Raw genomic sequence first — 25080 nt, 5'->3', positions numbered from 1 at the left:
ATCCTGAGCCTGAGCCTGCTTCTGCCCCCGCCCACAGGTACTTGAGGCGGGGCTGCCAGAGGCTGCTCGGGAAGGAGCCTGGGGAAGGAGGACCAGCCAGCAGCTGCACCAGGTGGATCCTGAGCCTGAGCCTGCTTCTGCCCCCGCCAAAAGGAACTTGAGGCGGGGCTGCCAGAGGCTGCTCGGGAAGGAGCCTGGGGAAGGAGGACCAGCCAGCAGCTGCACCAGGTGGATCCTGAGCCTGAGCCTGCTTCTGCCCCCGCCCACAGGTACTTGAGGCGGGGCTGCCAGAGGCTGCTCGGGAAGGAGCCTGGGGAAGGAGGACCAGCCAGCAGCTGCACCAGGTGGAGCCTGAGCCTGAGCCTGCTTCTGCCCCCGCCCACAGGTACTTGAGGCGGGGCTGCCAGAGGCTGCTCGGGAAGGAGCCTGGGGAAGGAGGACCAGCCAGCAGCTGCACCAGGTGGAGCCTGAGCCTGCTTCTGCCCCCGCCCACAGGTACTTAAGGCGGGGCTGCCAGAGGCAGCGCCTCGGCGTGCGCCTCGGCGTCACGCCAAGTGCGACGCTAAGTGCGCACTTGGCGTCGCACTTGGAGTCGCAAGATCTACCCACCTGCCTCTCCAGAGACACCAGCAGCCACAACACCAGCAGCAAATAGCAGCAGCAGCAGAGGGCAGCAGCTTTAAAGACCAGGGGAAGGGGCAAACGTGGACTATCTGCTCCTTCTTAGCTGCTGTTCTCTTTTATCTCTTTTATATGCTTTTAAACTGTTGTATATTTTATATCTTAATATTTTAATATGTGCCTGGGAGGACTATTGGACAACTCAGGGGGTGGGGGAGGTGCCACCATAACTGTGGTCACGGGCAGGGGGAGGTATGGCGTTGGGGGATTAACAAGCCAGATGAGGAGAAGAGGGGCTAGACACCTTACAGCTGTCCCCTCTTCTGGTTCTTCCCCCAACCTGATGGTTCCTGGCAGCCTTACCAGTCTGCCCTCGGGTCTGGTGGTGCTGCTGCTGAATGCCAGGTCGGCCCAAAATAAGACCTCCCTCATCCATGATTTGATTGTGGATGAGGGGGCTGACCTGGCATGTATTACTGAGACCTGGGTGGGGGAACTGGGAGGGGTCACTCTCTCCCAGCTGTGCCCTCCTGGGTACTCAGAGCAGCACCAACACTGACTTGAGGGTCGGGGAGGGGGGGTTGCCGTGGTCTATAGGAATTCAATCTCCCTCTCCAGGCTTCCTGCTCATTTGAGTGCAGATCTTGAGTGTCTGTACCTTGTGTTGGGTACCCAGGACAGATTAGGGATTCTGTTGGTGTACCGCCCACCCCGCTGCCCATCAGACTCCCTGCCTGAGCTGACGGAGGTGGTCTCGGACTTGGTGTTGAGGACCCCCAGGATGATGGTCCTGGGGGATCTCAACTTCCATGCCGAGGCCGCTGTATCCGGGGCGGCTCAGGACTTCATGGCCGCCATGACAACCATGGGGCTGTCCCAACATGTCATTGGCCCAACGCATATAAAAGGACACACGCTTGATCTGGTTTTCTCGACTGGGCAGGAGGATGGTGATCTGAAAGTAGAGGAATTAACATCTGTCCCTTTGTCGTGGTCAGATCACTTCCTGCTGAGGTTTAGACTTCTGGCGGCCTTTCCCCTCTGCAAGGGTGGGGGACCTATTAAAATGGTCCGCCCCCGGAGATTAATGGATTCCGTTGGATTCCAGAGGGCTCTGGGGGATTTTCCTGCTGGTATGGCTGGTGCTCCTGTCGAAGCCCAGGTCACTCTGTGGAATGCAGAGATGACTCGGGCGGTTGACACGATCGCACCCAAGCGCCCTCTCCCTCTGAGCAGAGCCCGGCCAGCTCCTTGGTATACACCTGAGCTGAGGGCAATGAAGCAAGAGGGGAGACGGCTAGAACGCAGGTGGAGGAAAACTTGTGCTGAGTCTGACCGAACACAGGTAAGAGCCCACTATCGAGCCTACTCTGTGGCGGTGAGGGTGGCAAAGAGGCAGTTCTTTTCCACCAGCATTGCATCTTCTCAGTGTCGCCCGGCGGAGCTTTTCCGAGTGGTTCGCGGCCTGTTACATTCTGGGCCAGGGAGAGAGACGGTGGAACCCTCGGTAGCATGCTGTGACGGGTTTGCGCGGCACTTTGAGGATAAAGTCGCTCAGATTCGTCATGAATTGGACACCACGATTAATGCAGTTCCATTGGTAGAGGCGTTCAGAGCACCGTCTGGTCCAGTTTTATTGGATGAGTTTCAGTTACTGAGGCCTGAGGATGTGGACAAGGTGCTTGGCCAAGTCCGATCGACCACTTGTGTGCTTGACCCTTGCCCTTCATGGCTTATTAAATCAAACAAGGAGGGGTTGTCCGGCTGGGTCCAGGAGGTTGTAAATTCCTCCTTGAGAGAGGGAGTGGTGCCTGCCACTTTAAAAGAGGCAGTAATTAGACCACTCCTGAAAAAGCCTAACCTGGACCCAGAGGATGTTAACAATTATAGGCCAGTGGCCAACATCCCCTTCCTGGGCAAGGTGCTTGAGCGGGTGGTTGTAGGACAGCTCCAGGCACTCTTGAATGAAACGGATTATCTAGATCCATTTCAATCAGGCTTCAGGCCTGGTTTTGGAATGGAAACTGCCTTGGTCGCCCTGTGGGATGACCTCTGCCGGGAGAGGGACAGGGGGAGTGCGACCCTGTTGATTCTCCTGGACCTCTCAGCGGCTTTCGATACCATCGACCATGGTATCCTTCTGGATAGGTTGTCTGGGTTGGGAGTTGGAGGCACTGCACTACAGTGGTTCCGCTCCTACTTGGATGGCCGATTCCAGAAGGTGGTGCTGGGGGATTATTGCTCTGTGCCATGGCAATTGTGCCATGGGGTTCCACAGGGCTCTATTCTATCCCCCATGCTGTTTAACATCTACATGAAACCGCTGGGGGAGGTTATCCGGAGGTGTGGGCTGAGGTGCCATCAATATGCGGATGACACCCAGCTCTACCTCTCTTTCTCATCAAAACCAGGTGAGGCAGTGGCTGTTCTGAACCAGTGCCTCGGCACGGTAATGGACTGGATGAGGGCCAATAAACTGAAACTCAATCCAGACAAGACGGAGGTACTGTTTGTGGGTGGTTCGTCTGCCCGGCTAGGTGATAATCAACCTGTTCTGGAGGGGGTTGCACTCCCCCTAAAGGATCAGGTTCGTAGTTTGGGGGTGCTCTTGGATCCAGAACTGTCACTTGAGGCACAGGTGAACTCAGTGGCACGGAGCACTTTTTATCAGCTTAGGCTGGTATACCAACTACGCCCTTATCTGGACAGAGATAGCCTAGCTACAGTTATCCATGCTCTGATAACTTCTCGTCTGGATTACTGCAATGCGTTATACGTGGGGCTGCCTTTGAAAACGGTCCGGAAACTTCAGCTGGTCCAAAATAGGGCAGCAAGATTGTTAACAGGGACTGGCCTGCGAGCTCATATTACGCCAGTACTTTTCCAGCTGCACTGGCTGCCGGTCCATTTCCGGGCCCGATTCAAAGTGCTGGTGTTAACATTCAAAGCCCTTAACGGCTTGGGGCCAGGTTACCTGAAGGATCGCCTCCTCCCATATGTGCCTGCCTGGACCTTAAGATCATCATCAGCAGCCCTTCTCCGTGGGCCCCTGCCAAAGGAAGTGAGGCGGGTGGCTACTAGGAGGAGGGCTTTTTCTGTTGTGGCACCCCGGCTCTGGAATGAGCTCCCTAGTGAGGTTCGCCTGGCGCCTACATTGTACTCCTTTCGGCGCCAGGTGAAGACCTTTTTATTTTCCCAGGCATTTTAGCTTTCTAAATTTTTATCTTTGCTGTTTTAAATCTGTATTTTAAACTCCTGTACTGCTGCTAAGTTTTATTGTGGTTGTATTGTTATATTGTGGTTTTAATGTTCTATATATTTTAAATTGTTTTATTGTGTGTTGTTTGGTTTTAGTTTTTGTGAACCGCCCAGAGAGCTTCGGCTATTGGGCGGTATAGAAATAAATAAATAAATAAATAAATAAATAAATAAATAAATACATATTTCTCCTATCCTGTTTTCCTACACATTCCCCAAAACTGCATTATTTAGAGAACAGCTGGAGTTTTAATTTGGAAGTTGTCCTTGTTTGCTTTGGAAAAGGGGGTTTACTCTTTTCTCCTCATTTTGATCATGGTGTCCAGGGATCACTTGAAAGTTTATTGGGGTTCACTAGCAGGCTGTGTTGACTATAATTTAAAGGATCACTGGTGGATGGAACAGTATCATTGGGGACATGAAGTAGCTACAGGTGGTAGTGCCTAACCTACACACTGTCACTTGTGTATCATGATTTGAATCTAAACATGATTTCTATTCCAATTTGCTTCAGCCAGATCCATCAAAGCCATCATTATTATGCATGCATTCAAAACATACAGCTGCAGAAATAGTTGTATTTTGACTGTAAATTGCCTGATATGAAAGGGTTCATGAAAAAAGGGCAAACACCCTTTAAAGACACAGGAGCAAAAATAATGATAAGAGCTATGACGTGGTTGTTATTTTAAAAAGAAAGAAAGGGAGGCTAACACAGAATCTCATCACTTTTGAAAACTTACTGTGTCACTGACATTTGTTCCTGTGTAAGGCATTTAAGCATTAAGAGAATGTCTGAATATGGTGAAGAAGGCAAAGTTCAGCTTTGGATCAGTTGTGGAAACCTAAAAGTGATCAGCATTGTGTTAAAATGCATGTGCTAATGTGATTTTTTTTTTAAAAAAAGGTGTCTGGATGGTGAAAGTCAGCAGATCTCTGCCACTGTTCCCCAAGAATTTCAAGCTGGGAATTCGAGATGAACAGCAAAAAGCTTCAGAATGGGATCTTTTGTTCTTATTATAACAGACTTATATCAGCAATTACTTTTTCTAGTGGACTACTCATAGGAGAGAATGGACAGTACTTATTTATTATTTACAAGATTTATATACCACTCTACATCCAATAACATATCAGAGTTAATGAACAATAAAAAAGGAAATAATAGTAATAATAGAAATGCAGAATTAAAACCTTTGAAATCAACTCCATCCTCTTCCCTACAAACATGCACAACATAAAACAGTTTCCAATTAAGTTATTTCATCACAAATGCTACTTTCTCCACACCTATGCATGTCTACTCAAAATTAAATCCCATTTAGTTCAATAGGACATACTACCAAATAGGTGCATATAAGATTGGAGTCTACTGCTCTCTATGGTATACAATTAAAATTCTGTTAAACTGTTACCTAACACCTAAATGCAAAGTAAAGACTGGCATGATGAAATCCATTTGTGGTGTATATAGGAGTGATTTTTTAAAAATGCAAAACAGTTTCCCCCAAAGAAGCTATGGAAAGCACAATCCTATGGGGATAGTCGGCCACCTCCGAACTCAGAAGTGATCAACAATCCAATGCAGGGCAGGTGGAGCACGGAGATCTTCTCCTCTGCACTCCGCCCGCCCTGCATTTGCAGCTAGATGGCCGATTTTGGCTGTCCAGCCAGAGTGGCTCAGAGCAGGGGTGAAGGGAGGGTAGACAGTGCATAGGAAGTGTCATACTGGCGCTTCTGCCATCCCTGCCCCCAGGAACGCCTCTTTTCCCCTGCTCCCTGCTGCTCTTCTGAGCACAGAGCCGGGGATGAACTGCGACTCCTATGAGGCAGCAGGGGAGGGGGCAGGGAGGTGGTTTTCTGGGAACCAACTTCGGAGCACTGGCTCTGAGGTCAGTTCCCCAAAACCAAAAAATCCTATGGCCATCTAGCTGCGGTCTAGCAGACATAGGATTGTGCCCTTAGAGTATTTTGGAGATTTCTCAGGCAAATGTTAGCATATGTGTGTGTGTGTGTGTATGTATATGTATATGTATTCTGCAAAATATACTAGATTCTATATGGATTTGATTCTAGAAAATTGTATGTAAAACCTTATCAGGCCTAGTACAAACAAGCATCCCCTGTGACAGCAGTAGCGTAGCAAACGGATTTGTCTGAGAACAAAGGCCCCATGCCAGTTGATCCTGGCACAGTTTAAAAGGGGAAAACAGCTTATGAAAAAAACCATACAGAAAATGTGCCAGGAAAATTGTCTTTCAGCTGGCGAATTTCAGAAACTTTGTTTACAATAGCGGTGGGGCCCATTAACTTTCTAGTAATGCTACAAGTAAAAGTTGAGTTGAGCATGTTTAGTTATTTATTACTACTACTACTACTACTACTACTACTACTACTACTACTTATTAGATTTATTAGCCACCCATCTGGCCGGCTACCTGGCTACTCTAGGCAGCGTACAATACAAATAACAACACAAAATACAACATAATCAACTGAACAAAACAACTGTCAGGAGTAGGGATGTACGAAATGTACTTACCTTTCTGCATATTATGTTTATGGTGGGGGGGGAGGCGTTCCGTTCCTCCCCCCCGGAATCCTCGATGGCCGGCTGTGCTCCATGGTGGCTCCACAGAGCAGCCAGCCAGGCCCAGGCCAGAGCTGTCTGCAGCCAGATTTCCGGCCGCGGAGGGCTCTGGGTAAAAAAAAAAAGAAGTACGCAAATGGCGGCGGCTACGGCTGCTGCCATTTGTGTTCCTTATTTTTGGCCGTCTTAGTCTACGTAAATATTTACGTAGACTATGATGGCGAAAATAAAGGGGAACGCTAATAGTGTAGCGGGCGCTATTTGCATCCCTTTTTGATTTGCCGTCATAGTCTACGTAAATATTTACGTGGACTAAGACAGCCAAAAATAAGGAACGCAAATGGCGGCGGCCATAGCCGCCACCATTTGCTTACGCGGTTTGTTTGTTTTTTACCCAACCATGATAGGCTACGTAAATCTTTACATAGCCTATCACATCTTGTAACCCCCCCCCCGACAAGACTGCAAATGGTGGCAGCGGCAGCCGGTCGGAACACCAGCCGCCGAAGCCGCTGCCAGAGCCGCTGCCGCCTGGGACATCTGCCCCAGGTAAGTCTCGTCCCCGGGGGGATCCGTGGGGGGACGGGGGGTGGCAGACCGATCCGCCACAGAGTTCGGGGGGCCGAATGCACTGGCATTCAGCCTCACTGAGATCCATGGCGGAATTCTCTGACATCCCTAAGCACTGCAGCAGCAAAGGGGCATGCACATGCTCAGCGGGTTCCCAGGAATGTTCGTGTGGCCCATAGCCCTTCCAGTCCACCAAATATTGTAGGCACCCACGGGAAAGGCACGAGTCCAGGATCTCAGTGACTTAAAACTCCTCTTCCCCCTCACCAGCACCAGAGGCAGAGGGGAGCAGACTGAGCGATGGGGGTCATCAGAGACCAAGGGGGAAAGTAAGGAGTGATGAAAAACAGGATGCACTTTCATGGAGGGGGGAAGAGCTAGGAGAAAAGTGACAGGGTTAATTTGGGCCGTAATCTGGAAAGGACCCATGCGTTAGGCCACGAGCTTCTTCACGGGAGAGTGAGAGGGGAGGTATCAGGTGGACAACCAAACCCAGTCCCCCAGCTGCAGGGTTTAAGAAGGTCTTAAAGGGGATTTAAAGGTCTTGCCTTTAAGGAGGTCTGTGAGAGGAGACATCAGTCGAGCATAGTCGGGCAGGAACTTCCTGTAGAAATTGGCAAAACCCAGAAATGCTGTATGTCCTTGTTTGTGGATGGAGCCTGCCAGGAAAGGACAGCCCAGACCTTTGCAGGATCCATCTTGATGCTGTCTGCTGAAATAATGCAACTGAGAAAGTCCAAGGAGGTCAAGTCAAAGGCAAATTTCTCCAGCTTGACAAAAAGATGGTGTTTGCGGAGGTGCTGTAAAACAGCCATGACATGACGCCGATGGTCTTGCGGGTCAGCAGAGAATACAAGCAAATCATCAAGATAGGAAAGTGTCCAAATAGTACCGGAAGATGGCATTCATAAAGCACGAAAACGTGGGGGGCAGGGCACACAGGCGAGTCCAAAAGTCATCACTAAGTATTCATACGCGCCGTACCAGGTTCTAAAACAGGTCTTCCACTCATCCCCCTCCTGGATGCGAATCAGATTGTAGGTGCCATGCAGGTCCAATTTGGTGAAAATCTTGGCTTGCCCCAGGCACTCAAGCATCTCGGGGATCAGGAGGAGGGGGTATTTGACAGGGATAGTGACCAAGTTGAGCGCTTGGTAGTCGTGAACGAGCCTGAGCTCCCCCGTCTTCTTGCAAACAAACATCGTTGGAGCAGAGGCAGGGGAGGTGGAGGGGCATATGAACCCACGGCGGAGGTTTGTGTCCAAAAACTCCCGCAGAGCTCGAAGTTCTGGCTCTGACATTGAATACAGCTGGCCCGCCAGGATGGTGGCACCCAGGATCAGGTTAATGGCACAGTCAAAAGGGCAGTGGATGGGGGGGAGCTAGTTGGCCTCCCTCTTGTCAGAAACATCCCGGAAAGCTGCATACTTCTCTGGGAGGATCACTGGAGCAGAAGAACTGCTCGGGGAAGACGAGGAGGGGGCAGAAAGTGTTAAGGCCTGAACCAGGGCCAACACCCCATTTGGGAAGCAATGCTGCAGGTAGTAGGGAGAGGAGGATTTCACTTGATGAAGTTCCCAAGAAATCTGAGGATTGTGCTTGGAGAGCCAGGATATGCCCAGCACGACTGGGTATTGGGGCACCTTGGCCAGGTGCAATTGAATCTGCTCAACATGGACCTGGGAATGCAGAGTGACTGGAGCTGTAATCCGAGTCACTGCTCCCGAAGAGAGGGGACACCTGTCGATGGTTTCCACCTTCAATGGGGTAGGAGGGGCAAAGAAGGAATGCTGTGCTGCCGAGCAAACTCTTCTTCCATGAAACTGGTAGCTGCCCCAGAGTCCACCAGCACCAGGACTCCCCCCCCTACTGGGAGGACTGGAGGTGTACAGGAAGGAGCAGATGGGAGGATAGGGGGGTTTGAGGAACGTGCCCCCTGGGTGAGGAGCAGGCCCCTGCACTGGAGACCCCCAACAGGCTTGGTGGGTGGCCTAGTCAGTCTTGGGGGTGAGAAGGAGGAGGGGGATGGGATGGGGCCGTTGGTCTGGAGTGACAGTATCTGGCAAAGTGCCCCTGCTTTCCGCACCTAAAGCAACGATGCTCAGCACGCCGCCATTCCAACTCCTCCAGTGACAGTGTAGCTCAGGTTGCTCCCAGTTACATTGGGGTCTGCAGGGGTGGGGGAGGGGTGGAGGGGGCAGCGGCTGTGGGGGAATGGGAGGAGGGACATCCTGGCCACTGGAGCTCTGCCTGGTCTGCTGGCACCCCTCCAGGCAACTGTTGATCTGCAGACAGGATTGGATAAGCAACTCCAGAATAAGCGGGCAGGGCACGCACGCCAACTCATCCAATATTTCGTCATTCAAACCATCCAAAAATTGGGCCACCAGAGTTGCATCATTCCACTGTAAATCGTGCAACAGCAAGTGAAAAGCAGTCGCATAGCTGGAAACTGAATCCTTGCAATGCTTGAGGTGGTGAATATCCCGAGTAGCTGTCTCCACATGAAGGGGGTCACCAAAAAATCCTGCCATAGCTGTCATGAAACCTGGATCGTCCCGTAGCAGGGGGTCATTAGTGAGAAGAAGAGATGAAGCTAGGGATGTATGAAAGTCACTTACCTTTTCGTGGATTCTGTTCATGGGGGGGAGGTGTTCCATCCCTCCCCACGGAATCCTCGATGGGGGGGAGGCGATCCGGTCCTCCCCCCCGGAATCCTTGACAGCCGGCTGTGCTCCACGGCAGCTCCACGGAGCAGCAGGCCAGGCCCAGGCCAGGGCTGTCCTCAGCTGGATTTCCAGCTGCGGAGGGTTCTGGGTAAAAAACACACACAAAAAGCATAAGCAAATGGCGTTGGCTACGGCCGCTGCCATTTGCGTTCCTTATTTTTTGCCATCTTAGTCTACGTCAATATTTACGTAGACTAAGATGAAGAAAAGAAAGGGTAATGCAAATAGTGTAGTGGGCGCCATTAGCGTTCCCCTTTCTTTTCTTCGTCTTAGTCTACATAAATATTGACGTAGACTAAGATGGCAAAAAATAAGGAACGCAAATGGCAGCGGCCGTAGCCACCGCCATTTGCGTACGCTTTAAAACAAAAAACAAAAAAAACCCAAGATGTGATAGGCTATGTAAGTCTTTACGTAGCCTATCACGTCTATGGTGGGAAAAAAAGAAAAAGACCAGACTGCAAATGGCGGCGGTGGCAGCCGGTCGGAAGACCAGCCGCCGCCGAAGCCACTGCTGGAGCCGCCGCTGGAGCTGCCGCCGTCCGGAACATCCACCCCAGGTAAGTCTCATCCCGGGGGGGATCCACAGGGGGTGGGGGGGCAGGCCGTTCCACGATGGATTTCAGGGGGCCTCACCGAGATCCGTCGCAGAATTCTCTGACATCCCTAGATGAAGCCCAATTAGCTGCCACTCCGGAAAGCAGGTTAATGATAAACCCCACACGAACCTGGTCCATCAGGAAATCCTCAGGCCAGAGGTGCATGTACAGCTCCGACTGGGTGTGAGAAATGTGAAAGAGCCCCTTCTCACCCGAAAACTTGTCTGGCAAGGCCACCAGGCACTTTCATTGGGGGGGAATGGGGGGCGGAACGGGCTGAGCAGCAGCCTGCAAGGCTTGAATGGCAGTCGTCAATTGGGTGACTTGCTCATGCAGTGCCTGGTTCTCCTGTGTCAGAGTAGTCAAAATCTGCTCCATGGCACTGTCCCAGAATCAGTTGGAGGAAAAGAAAAGGAATGGAGACCAAGCTGTCAGGAGCGCCCTTGCTGCCTTCTGAAATCCTCAAGTAGCCAGAATCAACACACAGATGATAGAGCTCTTTTCCAAGGCTTTATTTTCATTCAACCTAATGACACTTAACAGATGCTAATTGCCTGAGCCTAATGGGGGAAACTTAAGAGAGAGCTGCCTATCCGGGGTTTCTAGCCTTAGGGAATCATTTGGTCTCCATTTGGAGGGTAAAGGCGGGAAGCCTCTGAACTTAAGGGCTAGGAGGCAAAAGTCCACCCCTTTCCCATGGGGCATCAGGGAGCAGCTGTTGACGTTGCGCCAAGCGGGCTGAGTGCCTTCTCTCGGCGCCCTCCATCTCCTGCTTGTCCCTGCGCCGGCGCCTAGCATCCCAAAGCTCCAGTTGTCCCTCCCCCTGCCTGCCAAGGTCACTACCAGTCTCAGGAATGTGAGCAGGGAGGGGCTCTCCCTCCAGCAGCTCCTCTGAACAGCGCACAGGTTCCTCTCCCACGGTTTCTATCTCTTCCTCAGAATCAGAACTGCCTTGGGGCTCTATGGGCTCCGATCCAACCCTGACAACAACATTGCTCTAAAAAATCTTAACCCACTCCAAATGCCCACCTGAACATCCAGGTTTTCAAAGCCCAGTGGAAGCTCATCAAAGGGGGGCATGGCAGAGGTCACTAGGGAGGGAATTCCACTGAGTGGGGGCCACCACAGAAAAGGCCCTCTCCCTAGTCCTCACCAGCCTAGCTGTCCTGGCTGATGGGACAGACAGAAGGCCTTCCGAGGCTGATCTGAACAGGCGGCGGGTCCTGGCGGCGGTTCGTTGGCCTTTCGTCGGGGGCGGGGGCGGCAGCCGGTCTTCTGACTGGCTGCCGCCGCCGCCATTACAAAGCGTAAAAAAACAAAAACAAACCTGTGATAGGCTACGTAATGATTAACATAGCCTATCACGGCTAGATTTCCAAAGTCAGCCGTGATAGGCTACGTAAATAGTTACGTAGCCTATCACGGGGTTTTGTTTTTTTTTTTACACTTTGTTTTGCGGCCAGGGAGACGGGGTGCTTCTCCCCGGCCTGAATTTTGGCCAGGCGAGGCGGGAAGCCTCCCCCCCGGCCTGAATTTCGGCCAGGCGAGGCGGGACGCCTCCCCCCCCTCGCCTGAACTTCGGGGGGAGAAGCGAAGTGCCTCTCCCCCACCGCGAAGCACCCCTGCGGAAAGGTAAGTGACTTTCGTACATCCCTACCACTCAGTCACCTTGCCCCCAAATGGCAGATTCGAGACCGGGTGTTCAAGTCTTGGGGATCTAAGAAGGTAGGAATGTCAGAGAATTTTGCCACGAATCTCGGGGAGGCCAAATGCCAGCGCATTCGGCCCCCCGAAATCGGTGGCAAAACGGTTTGCCACCCCCGCCCCTGGGACAGGACTTACCTTCGGCGAATCTTCTGGCGGCGGCGGCTCCGGCGGCGGTTCGGCGGCGGCAGCAGCGGCGGCTGCCAGTCTTCCGACCGGCTGCCGCTGCCACCATTTCCAGTAAAAACAAACAAACAAACAAACAAAAAACGTGATAGGCTATGTAAAGATTTACGTAGCCTATCATGGCTAGATTTTTAAAAAATACCGTGATAGGCTATGTAAATGTTTATGTAGCCTATCATGGCTGAGTAAAAAAAACACAAAAAAACGCGCATACGCAAATGGCGGCGCCCATGGGAGCCGCCATTTGCATTCCTTATTTTGGCACGTCTAGTCTACGTTAGGGATGGCAGAGAATTTCTCCACGAATCTCCTGGAGGCCGAATGCCAACGCATTCAGCCCCCTGAAATTGGTGGTGAAATTCTCCGAAACCCCCCCGCCCCCCTGGGATGGGACTTACCTCCTTCGAATGTCCCTCTTGGTGGCAGGTCCCGGCGGCGTTTCGGGGGCATTTCGGCAGGGGCGGCGGCCAGTCTTCCAACCGGCTGCCGCCACCGCCATTTCCCAGTGAAGTAAAAAAAAACAAACAAAAAAAGTGATAGGCTACGTAACGATTTACGTAGCCTATCACAACTAGATTTTCAAAGTCAGCCATGATAGGCTACGTAAATCTTTACGTAGCCTATCACGGCTGACTTTGAAAAAAAAAAGCGCGTACGCAAATGGCGGCACCCATGGGCGCCACCATTTGCGTTATTTGGGCAGGGGTAATGATAATGGGCAGGGGTAATAATGTATGCATGTTTGTTTTTTTTACTCAGTGATCCCTCTTAACATCCCTGCTGGAGTGGAGGCCTTGTCTTTAAAAACAAACAGACAAACAAACAAACAAACAAACAAATGTCACCACAGAGAATGGGTTGTGCTGTTAAAGGTGTGTCTTAGAAAAGACTGTCTCTCTGGTATAAGACAGGGTCATATTCGGAGTCCTGGATTTTAAATTTTACAATACAAGGAAATTTTAAAAATGTAAGAAATAGCTTGCTTCGGCATCCAAAATTGCCTTAAAGCCTTTGACCTGAAACTGAAAATACCAAACACGGAAGACAAAGCTTCTGAATTCCAATTTGGGAAGGGTCTCAGAGCCACATTCCAGCAGTGGGTGGGGTTAAGGGCATGGGGCAGGGCCAAGGAAAAGAAAAAAAAAATGGTTCAAATTGTACAAAATTGAAGTATTCCTCACTTTAATGTTACATCTCTTTTTATTTTTTATGTAACATACAGTAGACAGAATGTGCAATTTTATAGATCCAATAAATAAATACATATTTATATGCAATGGTATGCCACAATGTGTAACTGGTAAATACTGTTAATTCTTATTGTAACAATATTTAGCAGCTTCTTAACAATTCATTAAGAAACAAAACAGGACTATAACAGTGGTGAGTTGGTGCAAATACAGCCTAAAAGAGGTATATATGTAGGCAATAAAAATAGAATTGAAAGGACAATAAATATGGGAACCTTTGTTCCACACAGTGCACAATTAGTATCCTCAGGTGTACCTCATTAGTTGGGTACATCCCATAAAACCAAATAACTGATAACCTTTATTTGTTGGTTGATTTATTAAAGGCAAAGAGATAGAAAGATGGGAGTCTGTTTGTGAAAAGGATTTATGCTGATAAAACCAAGCAAATAATTCTGAAATAGTATAGGCAATTATTGTAGATTCTCTATGCACGAGTATCTAAGACCATATAAAAATATCTTTAAGCTTTTGTTGGAATATCTCTCAATATTCCAAGAATTAGAATATTTGGACTGGAAATATAAAACTAGTAGGTAGGATCCAGTATTTTTAAATGGAAATAAATGTTAATATTTGCCTCATTTTTGTGGAGATGAATTTCAGACCAATATATGCTCCATGATACATATGAAGAGCCACACAGAGTTGCACCTTTATCCCAACAAGAACAACAGCAAGAGAAAATTAGCCCCAAGTCTCTCTCTCTCTCTCTCTCTCTGCATGTGTTTGTTGTTTATTCGTTCAGTCGCTTCCGACTCTTTATGACTCCATGGACCAGCCCACACCAGAGCTTCCTGTCGGCTGTCGCCACCCCCAGCATACACATTCTTCTGTACAGACACTGGAAGTCAGTTAGTAATATAATCTTCATATGTTAAATTAGTTAGAGAAGCAAAAACTGCTGGTTACATTAGCAGGGTTCCACTAAAATTTTAGTGGGGATTTTGATAGTGTCATGGGCCCTGTCAAGAAATGGCTGCCATGGGGGAATGCCTATTCATAAAATGGCTACTGTACCACACACAGACCAAGAGAAGAGATGGGGAGGAACTGAACAGAGAGAAGGAACTGGGGGCAAGGAGAGAAAGCCACACATGCACGTGTGCACACGGAAGTGGATCAGGGAAGAAAAACTGTACACACACATCACGCTTTCTTGGAGAACACAGGACCCAACTGAGGGGGGGATGACCTTTTGAGTCCCCTGATAGATAGCATTTCATACCTCAGGCTTCTTTGCACTTGTCATTAGTTTTGCCTTCTTGCTGCCGAAACCCCTGTGGTGTTCCAGTGTGAATAATAGAATATTTGATATGAAAGAGGCTAGGATATCCTTGCCAAAGCCTGTTTATAATATGATGGATCCTTAAAAATAAAAACAGTGGAAATGCATAGCTGGAGGCAGGCTTTTTCTGTCTCAAAATAGTCCTGTTTCTCTAGGCTGCCACACACCAGTTCTAGAAAATGCATTGGAAAGGCCTATTTAGCAAGGTATATGACATTTATGCTGGGTATTTAGATTACTAATGGTTGTCTAAATGCAGCACACAGCTAGAGGAAAACATTCCTCCAATACAAATGAATACATGCTATCTATTGACATTTTGATTAATGCACATTTAAATACATGCCCTTGAGGTTCATCATCTTCAGAAATGAAAGCCAGGATTATAAGAATGGATTTTTATATTCAACCATTTGCATCCTCTCCAACATGTTACTTATGAAGATAGGAACACCACTGAAAAACTATAGCACCTTGATTTTTTACACAAGCACATCACCCCCCTTACACACTGCAGATGGCATTCCTTTATTTGCTGCATCTTCCACCTGCTGCATACAGTGTGGGTGCTTCCAGATGGAGGGCTACCAATCAAGAGGCATTGTGCAGTTATTCTGTCTTTTTCTTTTTTTCCTTAACATAATTTTTTTGTGGTAAGAAAAAAGACAGAAGCAGCAGTGAGAAAACACACATCAAAGACAGCATTGTCTGCCCCCCCTCTAAAATTCTGTGAATGAGGCAATGCGATTACACACTAAAAGACACATCTGGAAGCACACTTACTTTGCAATAGCCTGTCTCACACTGTCTTCTGAAGCTGCAGTAAGCCATAGGCCTGTAGCCAGCCTAAAAGTTGAGTGGCGGGAAGTGCGGGGGGGGGGGGTAGTTTATCTGGTTTGCAGGCCTTTTCAAGACAAAACTGTAAACTGTTTTTTAATTGTTTGGAAAAAAAAAACAGGGACAGAGAAAATTTAGTACCCCCTCCCCCCACTACAGGCCTTGTAAGCCATGATGCAAATTTACTTTAATGGACACCTTTCTTAAAAAGTTAAGAATGAGAATGTTTAAATCCTTTGTTTAACCTCAGAATGGATCTAGGTGTACTTACTATAGAATTGTTTCAACTCAAACAACAATATGGCCCTATGGTTTAAAAGGAAAAAGAGAAACAAAAGACGTACCCCCCCCACACATTGCCCTGTAAGACGTTGCTATAGGTACAAGTTCAAAATTTACCTCATCAGCTTAGGGATGTACAAAAGTCACTTAAAAAAGGTAAAGGTGTCCCCAACCAGTCGTGTCCGACTCTAGGGTGCGGTGCTCATCCCCGTTTCTAAGCCGAAGAGCCAGCGCTGTCCGAAGATGCTTCCATGGTCATATGGCCGGCATGACTGAACACCGAGGTGCACGGAACGCTGTTACCTTTCCCGCCAAGGCGGTACCTATTTATCTACTTGCAATTTCTTGCTTTCGAACTGCTAGGTTGGCAGGAGCTGGGACTGAAGACGGGAGCTCACTCCGTCACGTGGCACTCGGGTCTCGAACTGCTGACCTGCCAACCTTCCAGTCTGCAGTTCAGCGTCTTAACCACTAAGCCACCGCGGCCCTACAAAAGTCACTTACCTGTTAACAAAATGTGATTCGAGGTGGGGGGGGAGGTGCTCTGTCCCTCCCCGCGAAATTCTGGCCGGGGGGGAGGCGCTCCGTCCCTCCCCCCCCAAATTCTGGCAGGGGGGAAGGCGCTCCATCCCTCCCCCCTGAAATTCTGGCCAGGGGGGAGGCGCTCCGTCCCTCCCCTCCCGAATCCTGGCCGGCCGGGTCCGAAAATGGCGGCGGCCATAGCCGCCGCCGTTTGCATCCCTGCAGTCAGCCGTGATAGGCTACGTAAATGTTTACGTAGCCTATCACGGCTGAGTAAAAAAACAACAACAACATGTGCGTACGCAAATGGCGGCGCCCATGGGCGCCGCCATTTGCGTTCCTTATTTTGGCACATCTAGTCTATGTAAACATTTACGTAGACTACGGTGAAAATAAGGGGAACGCAAATAGCGTAGACGCTACGCTATTTGCGTTCCCCTTATTTTTGCCGTAGTCTATGTAAATGTTTACGTAGACTAGACATGCCAAAATAAGGAACGCAAATGGCGGCGCCCATGGGCGCCACCATTTGCGTACGTGCGTTGTTGTTGTTGTTTTTTTACTCAGCCGTGATAGGCTACATAAACATTTACGTAGCCTATCACGGTATTTTTTTAAAATCTAGCCGTGATAGGCTACGTAAACCTTTACGTAGCCTATCACGTTTGTTTGTTTGTTTTACTGGAAATGGTGGCGGCGGCAGCCGGTCGGAAGACCGGCCGCTGCAGCCGCTGCCGCCGCCGCACTGCCGCCGCGCCACAGCTGGAGCCGCCGCCGCCAGGAAGATTCACCCAAGGTAAGTCCCGTCCCGGGGGGGGGGGGCAGACCGTTTTGCCACCAATTTCGGGGGGCCGAATGCGCTGGCATTCGGCCTCCCCGGGATTCATGGCGAAATTCTCTGACATCCCTACATCTGCTGCAAATGGCTCCAGATGTCTCATGCAATTAAACTAAGCCTTATACCAGAGGGCACTCCATTGCCTTCACCATGTAAGAACATAGGAAGCTGCCTTATACTGGAGAAGAAGATCCATCTAATTCAGGATTGTCTGCATTGACTGGCAGTGGCTCTCCAGGTTTTCAAGCAGGAAACTTTCCCAGCAATACCAGGAGATCCTGGGGCTTGGACTTGGGACCTTTTGCATGCAAAGCAGGTGCTCTGAGTTACAGCCCTTCCTCCAACCCTCATATTAGAATTAAATTGTCGTGGAAGCATATATAAAGTTGTTATCATCTAGGGTATTTATCAAGAAAATATCTTTTTTTTTTTCACGAAAAGAATTCAAATCCTACACCATAAACAAACATCACATACCTATATTAGCAAACATGTGATCACATAACCCAAACCATTGTGGTATCATGATTCCTATACTTAATCCGAATACACTTCATGAAAATAATAACAAATAATCATTACCACATCTAACATAGAAGTCATTGATATAAATAGTATATATGTCCCAAGAAATGGTCTGAAGGCACATGAGGCAGCCATCTTGCTGAAGCTAAGCTGGTCTGGGTCTGGTCAGTGCTTGGAAGGGAGACCACCTGGGGACCACATGTAAAGTTGTTATTATATTCTGTGGAAAATAACTAAGGCAAAGCCATGTCGTCTTGGCTTCTTCGTGCCTATGTGGCAGATTCCTCAAAAGCCTATAACTGTTGTCTTTGTCTCTTTCGTACAAAAGAAGAAACTGTTAGGACAGTAGAGATAAGTTATCTTGTTTCCACAGCAACTCACCCCAGACCTAAGAATCATCGTCCTTGCAAAAAGTTATAGGGCGCTGAGAGAAGAAGCTGGCAGTGATGGTCCAGCAAAAGTTTAGTTGATCATGACCAGACATGCGTGCAAGGCTTTCCTGATGTCACTTATTTAGCCACATTATGATTATAAATGTAACTGGTGAGTGTTGATCTGTGCGGCCTCTGGGTTGACAGAGCTGTCTTCGTTGTACATGAATAAACTTGAGTTGAATCTTACCCACATGTCCAGAGCATAATTGGAGGGCAGCTGGGCATGGACCCCCAAGTCCAGTTTGGACTTTTACCACAACCTGGCGAGTCAGTCAGGAGGGCCCAGCTTTGCAGCGCAATCATGCCCTGCCTGGATGCCTGAACAACCCAGCCGGCACTAGGTGAGTTCACCTTGCGGTCTTCTTGAATGGGTGGGACAGGTGTGCTTCAACACTAAGGCCAACTCCAAGCAGGGTAAGATTCACTGGTAAAAAAAAGTGAGACCCCCTGGTTGGTTTCCTTTGTTTAAGGTGATGACCATTAAGTATTGAAAGGTATATACAGGACAGCCTTAACTGGTTGAAGGAGACAATATGGGTGGGGGCCGGAGTGTCCCGACGGGGCCATCTCTAGATGTTATGCTTAAGCAATGGAATACTCTGCCAAGCATAGCTGGTTTGAGTAAAAAGCGTTTGGTTCTGTTGTGCACAGAGAAATGGCCAGTTCTTAGTCACTCATGGCCACCCGAAGGATCCTTCAGCCAAAACACCTTAAGAGATCTCTGCCTTGTTCTAGAGCACAGGGCCCCCGAAAACATGGATTATTGGTTTCTCTGGGCCAACGTGGCTGAGAAAAGGCAGGCAAAAACTAAAGCAGTGTCCTTCGCGAGCGTACCATCTGCGCCGCCTCCGCCACCTTGTCCACTGCCCCCCTACCCAGAGAACCAAGATCTGGCACCATCCCAAAGGATATATCCGGCTATAAGCCAAATTCAAAGTGTCTGCACACAAATGGGTCAAATAGGGGTTTTAAATGCCTACCCCGACCCCTGTCCCCCGTTAAATCTGAATGATGCAGCCGATTGGACAGTCATAACTCAGTACCAAGAATGGATGCGCACCATTCTACAACAAATGGGTCAGAAAACTAGAAAGTGGTCTAAGGTGTGGGCCGTGACTCAAGAAAAATCAGAATCCCCTGCTGATTTCCTGGTTCGTTTGACTCATGCTCTACGCATGTATGGGGGCATTGACGCTGATGAGGCAAGGCATGCTGCCCTGATAGTAGGTATGTTTGTGGAGCAAGCTGCTCCTGATATTCAAAAATATTTCAGGGAACACCAGCCAGGGTGGCAGGAAAATAGTGTGGAGATGTTGGCAATAGCAAAGTATGTGTTTAATGGAAAGAAGGAGAAGGTGCAGAAGCAATGGAAGAAGGAGAAAGAGTTAGAGGCAAAGTTGTTGGCGGCAGCCATTAGAGGAACAAGGTTCCCGGGGCATGGCCGAGGGAGAGGATGAGAGTTTGGTCATGGACGTGGTCAGAGAGGACATGCTAGAGGAGCAAGTGCAGGGACAAATGAGGGAGGACAGGGAAGTGATTATGACTGGGATGTGTGCCATTATTGCAAGCAACCTGGTGATTGGAAAAATGAGTGTCCCCAAAAGGGGAATCAAAGGCAAGAAGGTCAGTGGACTGGGAAGTGGCAGGGGCAAGGGCCCGCCACTTACAGGAGCAGAAAGTGTTGGAACGTCAGAATGATGGATAGAAGGAGGTCTAGAGTTGGTTGGTAGCGAGAGTCAAACCCCAAACAGTTGGAAATTGAAACTGGCAAAACCTTTTCTGTCCCTTAACATAAATGGGAAACCTTATGACTGTCTTCTTGGCATTGGTGCTGCAAAAAGCATGCTGAATAAAATCACCTTACCCCTTTCTGATTCCGGAAAAAGTGTCATAGGAATTGATAGAAAATTATTCACCGTTCCCTTGAGTCAACCAGTTACAGTTAAAATTGGCCCTTTTGCAGCAGATCATTCCTTCCTGATGCTGTCAGAAAGCCCAGTAAACCTCTTGGGAAGAGACCTGCTAGCAAAGTTAAATGCTTCTATCAGTTGCAGCTGAGATGGGCTCTGTCACCCTGCCTTCCTCCAATGTCATGGCTTTTTTAGAGGAGGCCAGTCCCCCGACAGATACAGATCTGCCGGAAGAGCTCAGAGGACTGCCATCTGAGTACTGGGCAGAATATTCGGGTGAAATTGGGCTGCTAAAACCTGCAGCTCCTATAAAAATTACCGTCTGTACTGACTTGGCCACCCCCATGGGTGTAGCAATATCCCATGTCATTGAAAGCCAGAGAATGCATTGGGAAACTAATTGAAAAACTCTTAAAACAAGGTGTCTTAGTACAATGTTCTTCGCCATGTAGCACCCCAGTTCTGGCTGTCAAAAAGAGGGTGGAGCCAGGACAGCCCCCCAGTTACCGCATGGTGCAAGATCTCAGGCTAATCAATAAATCTGTGATCCCGAGATATAATGTTGTCCCAAATCCCACCACCATAATATGCAGCATCCCTGCAAGTGCATGTGTATATACAGTATTAGACCTGATATTTTACTCTGTGCATGCTCAGAGGAAGATTGCAAAATTGATTCATTCGTATTGCCTTAGGTGAAAGAGAACATAAAATTGCAAAGAGGTAGTTGCAGTGGTGTAAGTCTGAAGTTGAATATCTGGGACACATTCTGTCTTGTAGAACTAGAAAATTATTTTGTAAACGTGTGCATGCCATTACAAAAATGAATGCCCATCTACTAAAACCCAGGTCAGAGCCCTGTTGGGCATGTTGGGGTACTGCAGAGCTTGGATCCCTAGTTTCTCTGAAATTGTGAAGCCATGGTTAAAGAAAACAAAGGCTGCAGCCCCTAAGAATATGAATGGACAAAGCTTGACTCCCAGGCTTGGGACAAGTAAAGACTCTCCTCATATCCGCTCCAGCTTTAGGTCTCCCAGATTATACTAAACCTTTTATTGTATTTGTACATGAGAAACGTGGTGTGGCTTTTGGGGTTCTCTGTCAAAATTTTGGACCTCGTAGGAGGCCAGTAGGGTATTTGTTGTTGTTGTTCAGTTGTTAAGTCGTGTCCGACTCTTCGTGACCCCATGGACCATAGCACGCCAGGCCTTCCTGTCCTCTGCTCTCTCCCAGAGCGTGTAGGGTATTACTCTGGGCAATTGGACAGCACTGCGAAAGGCTATGCCTCTTGTTTGCTCAGTGTTGCAGCCGCGGCACTCATTGTTGAAAAAGTCCAAGATGTTGTACTTGGTCACCCTTTGTAACTCTGGGTGCCCTATGCAGTATCTGCCTTGTTAACCCAGGGGAATACACAGCATTTTTCCAACGCCCTATACCAAATACAAGACTCTGTTGCTCCAAACTCCAGAATTAACTATTTCACTGTGTAACGTGTTAAACCCCACAACTCTTATGCCTGAGCAAGATCCAGATCTCCCACGTGTCTGTAAAGCAGTTATTTCTGAAGTGCAAATGCCTAGAGATGATCTGAAAAACACACCTTTACAAGGTTCTGAATTCATTTGGTTTGTTGATGGGTCTTCCAGGCTGATGAATGGAACCCGTAAGATAGGCTGTGCAGTAGTGTCAAACACAGAAGTAATTGACTCTGGACCCCTGCCAGGAAATAAAAGTGCACAAGCCGCGGAACTGACTGCTTTAGCCAGAGCTTGTGAAAAAGCAGGAGAAAGATCTCTGACCATCTACACTGATTTTAAATATGCCTTTGGAGTTTGTCATGCTACAGGTGCCCTATGGAGAGAGCGAGGATACATCACAGCAGCAGGGAAACCAATTTCCAATGGTCCTGAAATCGACAGGCTGCTGAACGCAATCCATTTGCCTCAAGAATTAGTAGTAGTACATTGCAAAGCTCACGGGACTGGTAATGACCCTGTCACCCAAGGGAATGCCAGGGCAGATAAGGAGGCAAAATCAGCCGCCCTTCATCCACTGCCTCCTGAACACCACCTCTGCACTGTGATACCAGCCCCACCCTTATTAACATGGTGGGAACTTGCCAGTGCAGAGGAGAAGAAAGTGTGGCAAGCGGCTGGAGCTACACAAGATAGCACTGGAGCCTGAGCTGTCCCAGATGGCAGGCTTGTTCTACCAAAAGCAGGCCTAAGGCCAGCGATCGCAGTGCATTCAGCCATGACAAGAGTCAGAATGTCAATATTTCTCACACACAGACCATTTCGGCCATTAACAACTGCCCTTCTCCTCCTCCTTCTTGCAGCTTGATCATGGTAAGAGGTCAAGATGTCTCTACAGCCATTATAAGAATCCATCATGTTTTTAATGATAGAAGACTTTTTCCTGATGATGTCAATTCATGCCCAACAATAAAGAGACAATATGAATAATAAGGTTGATGTTTCAGAGGGGAACTAGTACCCCTGCTTTTGAATGCCCCAATTTATTTATTTCATTTCAATTTTGTGGCATCATTCATTTTCTTGGTGCCTCTTAAGTATTTTCTCTATTGATTATTCCATTAAACTTTTATATTAAAAAAACTTTTATATTAAAAAAAAACACCCACCAAAATAAGCAAGAAGGATAATCTTTCAACCTAATGCTTCCTGCCCCATTATAAAAATAAGCATCTCATTTCCAGCAAATAGAGGCCAGATCTACACCTTGTGTCATATCATTACGATCATTACGATCCCATCATGGTAATGCTATATCCCTCTTGCACATTTATACCTCGTTGGTCACAGAATGGCATTTGTTGCAGTATATTGGAAAATGTGAAATAAAAAGCAGGAAATAACACTACAGAAGCTGTATATCGAATATGTAATGTGCCCCAACAGTTATCACTGCACTTCAATACTGCTATAAAGCAGTAGTGTAGATGCTGCCAGAAAGTCCATTTAAGACCAGCATCTTATATTCATATATTCTGCAAAAGCACATGGCTCATGGGCAAGGACTATAGTTCAGTGGTATGATACATGCTTTGCATACAAAAGATTCCAGTTTCAATCACTGGCATCTCCAGGTAGACTTGGGGAAGGTACCTGCATGAAATCTGGGCAGCCTCTGCCTCTCAGTGTAGATCAGGGATTTTCAACCTCTTTCAGCTTGAGGGCCCGATTCAGTTTTGGATGAGCTCTCTGAGGCTGCATTCTTCTGCTTGGGAGGGCCAAAGGCAAAGGGGGTGGGGCTAATGGTAAAAGACGTGGCTCCCAAATACAAAAAAATAAACCCGCAGCATTCATACATTTATTATATATATATATATATATATATATATATATATATATATATATGCAATGAATATGGACTTGAGCATGCTCCGGGAGAGAGCGCAGGACAGGAAGGCCTGGCGTGCTATGGTCCATGGGGTCACGAAGAGTCGGACACGACTGAACGACTGAACAACAACAACAAAATTCTGCCCCATAGCTGAAGCTCTCTGGGTAGTTCACAAAAATTAAAAACCATTAAAATACATTATATAAAATATAAAACCGTTCACACAGTAACACTGAACAAATAACACACAACAACAACTCCTCAGTAGTGCCAGATTTGGCTCCCAGGCCTGAGGTTCTGCATCCCTGGTGTAGATAATACTGAGCTAGATGGACCAATGGCCTGTTTTGGTATAATGCAGCTTCTTATGATCCTAAAGCCTTGAATGACTTCATCATTAGCCTTGATTGCACTTGAAATGGCTCCAAAGTGAGGTCAATGAGAAAGGGAGACAAGGAGTAGCCCTCATGTGCCCAACTATACAAAGCAAAAGCCTCTGGAACATATCCATTGACTATTACCTTTGATTTAGGAACACTAAATGTATGAATCCATATAAAAATGTCTCAGTCAATCATGCAAAGGCATAAAATAAATAGAACCAATGGATTTTGTGAAATGCCTCCTCAACATCGATTGTTAAAACAGCTACAGGATTGTCTCTTTTCCCAGTGATCCTTCTGATATCAGTGTGGGGATGGATGTGACCTTGCCTATGCCTTATAAAATTAATGTAGTTAGGTTGAATGAGACCAGTGGAGTAAGAGCTCATTGCTTCTGTCATTTTTCACTCTAAGTCTTAGAACTTAAATTCATGCTTTTTACTTTTGAAGGAGACATACCCTGGAGCCTTACATGAGATGTTCTGAAAAGAAATGAGTCAAGAAGAAGAAGCAGTACAAGAAATGATGACTGGGAATTCTCTAATAATTCAGTTCCAACTGATTCACAAGTCAAAAGAGATGCAGTATGTGCCAAGTGGGTGATCTAGAAATAGAGTTGTAGAGAATTATTTTGACTATCAGAGGGACATGATCTCTAATTATTATGGGTCCAATTTTACAAGTTATTCCATTTTGCAAACAAACAAACAAACAAACAACAGTTAGAAACCAAATAGACAAAACAATCGAGCCTAAATCTGTTCTTTAATTCAGGGGTGCAATCAAGGTGTAGTCTCCTCCTTGGGATTTGTCACTTTCCAAGCACTGATAAAGTGCACATCCTGCATGTAGCCTAAGGTGACATCCCAAGGTTTAGTTGATTTTTGTTATAATGGAGTACTCCTGCCAATTAATAGATCTAGAATACACCCACCACATAATAAAAGGATGGTTACATAATGCTAAAGGTGTCCCAACCAGTTGTGTCCGACTCTAGGGTGCGGTGCTCATCCCCGTTTCTAAGCCAAAGAGCCAGCGCTGTCCGAAGACGCTTCCGTGGTCAAGTGGCCGGCATGACTGAACACCGAGGTGCACGGAACCTTTCCCGTCGAGGTGGTACCTATTTATCTACTTGCAATTTCTTGCTTTCGAACTGCTAGGTTGGCAGAAGCTGGGACAGAAGACGGG

The 25080-nt window shown here is 47.8% G+C and overlaps 1 long non-coding RNA gene across 2 annotated transcripts in view; it reads right to left on the bottom strand.

Annotated features, from left to right (window-relative positions):
• The window catches only part of LOC146350328 (uncharacterized), an 87201-nt gene that overhangs the window by 37651 nt on the left and 24470 nt on the right, over positions 1–25080 (bottom strand). Inside the window, exon 2 of one of the 2 annotated variants that reach the window (XR_014789255.1) lies at positions 9661–9852. The exons of the other annotated variant lie outside the window; for it this stretch is intronic. This is a non-coding gene — a long non-coding RNA (uncharacterized LOC146350328). The remainder of the gene's footprint in view (positions 1–9660; positions 9853–25080) is intronic. 2 annotated transcript variants of the gene reach the window in all.

Source organism: Heloderma suspectum, chromosome 3 (assembly GCF_057233095.1).
Source record: "Heloderma suspectum isolate Gila_16-S chromosome 3, 16-S_ref, whole genome shotgun sequence".
In the NCBI taxonomy this organism is placed as follows: domain Eukaryota; kingdom Metazoa; phylum Chordata; class Lepidosauria; order Squamata; family Helodermatidae; genus Heloderma; species Heloderma suspectum.
Note: the sequence above shows the minus strand (reverse complement) of the source record. Positions and strands in the feature narration are given on the sequence as shown.